Source organism: Penaeus chinensis, chromosome 12, assembly GCF_019202785.1.
Source record: "Penaeus chinensis breed Huanghai No. 1 chromosome 12, ASM1920278v2, whole genome shotgun sequence".
Classification (NCBI taxonomy): Eukaryota; Metazoa; Arthropoda; class Malacostraca; order Decapoda; family Penaeidae; genus Penaeus; species Penaeus chinensis.
Window position 1 is genome coordinate 10332142 of NC_061830.1, and position 5000 is coordinate 10337141.

Below are 5000 nucleotides of genomic sequence, written 5' to 3' on the forward strand. Positions count from 1 at the left end.
TGATAAGAATGACGACGACGGCGACACAACGATGATGGTAATGATGATGACAAGATGATAATAGTATAACTTCAACAACAACAGTGACGACGGCGACAGTAATAATAAAGATAATGACAATAAAAACAAAAATAATAATGGTAATGATAATAATAATAATAATACTGATGGTGATAAGAACAACAATAACAATAACAGTACTGATACTACTATTAGGCCTAATTAATACTACTACTAATGATGATGATTTTGATGCTAATAATGATAACAATGATAATGATAAAGATTAAAAATAAAGATAATAATGATGACGATAATGATAAAAATAATGACTAAGATAATAGGAATAATAATGATAACAGTAATATAATTCATAATAATGATAATGATAGTAATATTCATAATGAAATATAAATAATGATGATAATGTTGATAATGATGATAAACAAAGAACCGCAACACAAACGACAACAAACCACACAATGTTGCAAAAACTATAAAATTAGCAACAAAGAAAGTTCATAGTTGCTTTGATCAACATCGTGATTCTTGCAACAAAACACCCTCGTAACAACAGGTACGGACAAGACCAACATCTAAAAACCAGCCAGCTTCAAGATCCGTACTAAATAAGATCAACTTAACTTGCATTAACTTGACTTTAGACTCGCTCTCTCTCCGAGCCGAAACGTGCTCAGCAAAAATAGCTTTAACTTTTTTTTTTTTTTTTTTTTTTTTTTTTTTTTTCTGAGCGGCCCTTACACGTACAAACTTTCGGGAATGTTTAATTTAATTTTCTTTATTCTGAAGAGTTTAAATTTTCTATTTTTCTATTTTATTTTGTTTATATTCATTTTTATTTATTTTTGGTTCGGTTAGAGATTTCCTTATATATGGGTATGTTTGCTGAGAGAAAAAAAGAAAAAATCCGGATGTGAAGATATATAAGAATATAAACAGATATAATCATAGATATATACATAAATAGATTGATAGACAGACAAATAAAAAGATAGACAGGTAAATAGATACATGAGTATATAGATAGATAAATAGAGAAACGAATAGACAGATATATAATGCATACACACTGACATACACATATACATTTACATATGTGTATATATATGTATGTAGATATATACATATATATACACAAAGCAATATGCAAAAACAAGGCAACAGACGTACAAATGGGCAGACGGTGTGGCATTCGAACCCTGACATGGTCAATAGCACCGAACCCTTTCAACATTCCTCTGTTACAGGCGCCACGATAGGGTGACGTATGTGCAAAGGGGAGGATAGGTATTGATAAAGGATAGCTCAGTAGGTCCATAAAAAACAAACCGTTCTTGTTGTTGATACTGACGGTGAGAACCAGTTATTACAGGGAGAAACAGTTTGGGTGTCGAGTAACGAATTTGAGAGTTAGTGACAGTACATGCAGTAGCAAAAAGAAAAAAAGAAAAGAAAAAAGAAAGAGAGAGAAAAAGAATCTCCCTCGTTCACCCTCCTCTTTCTACTCTTTCGCCTCCCCTCTCCCTTTCCCTTTCTCTCTGCCTATACCTTTCCCTTTTCCGCTATATCACCCCTTCTCACTCCAAAATCTTCCTTAAATTCACTCCTTCCTTCCTACTTTTATCTGCTCCTTCTTACTTCCCTCCTCTTCCTTAAATTCCCCTACCTCCTTCGTTCTCTTACCCCCTTCCCTCCATCTTCCACACCCCTTTTTCTCTAAGCCCCCTATCTCATTCCTCTCTTTTTCCCTTCCCCTGTCTCCCTCTCCTTCATTCCTTCCCCTTCCCTCCCTTTCTTTCCCTTCCTCTCCTACATTCCTTCTTAAACTGCCTCTCGTGTAAATAATGGGTGTGGATAAATTGACCGTCTAATCACGTCAAAGATGTGTACGTGATTCGAATAATAAGTGTGGTAATAATGATAATAATAATAACAGCCATAACAACGCTTCGAATAAAAATCGTGGTGATAATGATAATGGCAATAACAGCCATAACAACAGCAATGACAACAAAAATAATAACAATGACAGGGCAGGATAGGATTCTCATAGATTCGTAATATGAAGCGTGTTTGTGTGTCAGTCTTTAATATTTATTTCCTCAATTATCACCCCCTATTACAGCTAAATAAACGTTTTTAAGCAGCATTATCATATGATCATAAATTGTATAGTCATGCACATACAGTTTTGCATATATTTTGTATTAAAATTACATGAATAAGTTTGTCTATGTTGATGTCATATATGTGTGTATACAAAAGTCATGTGTTTATAGTTAAGAATAATAATTTGAGTTTCACATTTCTGTTTTTTTTTTTTTTTTTTTTTTTTTTAAATTCGTTTCCTGTTCCCTCGTCTTCACTCTATTCCGTTAATTGTTTTTTTTATGACTCAGTTATATTCCTACTACGGATGGGTAATTACTGATGTGTTTCAGAGATAATGCGCATAAACATTTTCCGAATATAGAGAGAAAGTAGATAGCATCTATCGCACAAGCCAAAAAAAAAAAAAAAAAAAAAAGAATGAAAGAAAGAAAGAAAAAAGAAAGAAAGAAAGAGAGAAAGAAAGAAAATAGATAAATGAATAAATAAAGAAGTAAAAGATTACGCTTTCATCAGATCCTTCTCAATCTCCCTCGCCCCTTTGCAACGCCTTTTCAACGATGCAACTGCCGATAATCGATGCAATATCCCTTAATGCTATAAAGGCAATTCAGAATATATAGGGAACCGCTATTATCACACTTGCCCGAGGCGGTATTCCAGTATCTACTTTCATGGCATCGAAGCAACACATTCAATATTGTTATACCGTAATTTGATGCAAGGATCAATTGTCTACTGAATTATCAACGGATGTATAACTGCAGTTCATTTATTCACTAATCTACTGGTGGATTATACCACACACACACACACACACACACACACACACACACACACACACACACACACACACACACACACACACACACATATCTATCTATCCATCTATCTATATATACAAACACATACATACATACATATATATATATATATATATGTATATACACACACACATATATATATTTATATATATACATACATACATATATATATATATATATATATATATATATATAATTATTTTATTAGCAAGAGAACGCAAACACACACATAATGAATCATTTGACATGAGATCTGCAGTGGAATGAATGGATGCTGTACAAAAGAAAAAACAAATACTCACAAATATATATGTGCGTTTGTGTGCGTAGCGCCACAATCTCTGACGCACTCATTCACAATGCTCGACCGACCCAGGATAGAAGAGGATCAAGAGAACTGTTCAAGCGTTAGTTCTGACGGGGCATTGAACGCATTGTAATACTGTACACATATGTACTAATGCGTGAATCTCTCTCTCTCTCTCTCTCTCTCTCTCTCTCTCTCTCCCTCATTTTCCTCTCTCTCTTTCTCACTCCCTCTCTCTTTCTCTCTCTCTCTCTCTCTCTCTCTCACTCCCTCGTTCTCTCTCTCTCTCTCTCTCTCTCTCTCTCTCTCTCTCTCTATATATATATATATATATATAAATATATATATATATAAGAGAGAGAGAAAGAGAGGAAAGACAAAGAGAGAGAGAAAGAGAGGAGGACAAAGAGAAAGAGAAAGAGAGGAGGACAAAGAGAGAGAGAAAGAGAGGAAGACAAAGACAAAGAGGAAGAGAGGAAAAACAAAGACAGAGAGGATACAGAAACAGCGTTTCGCGACTACGTCATATGGCCAAACTAAGCCAGCCTCTACCATCCCTCACCATTAGCATTCTTTATGCAGCGACTTTTCCATTACAGAGCTGTCTTCGTTAGGTCGAGAATCCCCTTACGAAGAATGAAGCTGGATTTCCCCCTAATGTATGCAAAAGGGGAAGCGTTGATTTTAATTTCACCAGAACGTGATCTAATTTCGTTTTTTTTTGGAATTTTTCATCGTCATTAATATTTTTTTGGGGAGGAACAGTTTTTTGAATTACGAGACATACGATTGAGGCGGAATCTTCTCTTCTTTTTGTTCATACACACACCCACACACACAATCATAAACACACACACACACACACACACACACACACACACACACACACACACACACACACACATATATTTTTTTCTCCTACAGCTGTTTTTTTTTTCTGGGTTGGCATTTTAATATTGTTTTGATTTCCTTATTTCCTTATTGCAACAATATCAAATATATCTTACCATATCACATTATAATACGATGAAATACTCAATACTAAAAAAAAAAAAAAAAAGTTTTTTTTCCAAAATACGTGCTACCAAGAACATAAATCATAAACCATTCTACATTCAAAAAAGAAGCCGGTCCCAGGTGGCACAGTGCCTGGGACATAAACTGTCGACCTTGCTCAATGCGTGCAGTGTCAGTTTCATGTGAAGTTACGAAAATTAGAGAAAATGCTTGGTGAGATTAGATTGTTCCATAATAGTATAATATTTTTTTTTAGAGGTGTAAATGGAATATATTTTTTCTCCGGTCTCTTAATTTACATAGTGACTGTCTCACATGAAAATAATAACAACAATTTAATGATAATAATAATAAAAAAAAAAAACAATGTAATAAAATGAAAAGTCTTGGGATGAGATAATTTTACTCCGAGTGAAACAAGACTTTTCAGGGTGCAAGGAAGAGAAGGTTGGGAAGATTATGCAAATTGCAAACGTTTGTCTCTCTCTCTCTCTCTCTCACTCTCTCTCTCTCTCTCTCTCTCTCTCTCTCTCTCTCTCTCTCTCTCTCTCTCTCTCTCTCTCTCTCTCTCTCTCTCTCTCTCTCTGCCTACCTCTTCTCTCGGATTGTTTTCTTCCTTTCCTTTATCCCTTGCATTTCTTTTCTTTTTTATTGTTTTCGTATTTATCTTCTTTGATTTTTTTCCATGATATTTTCTTTTCTTTCTATTCTCTATCTCTCTT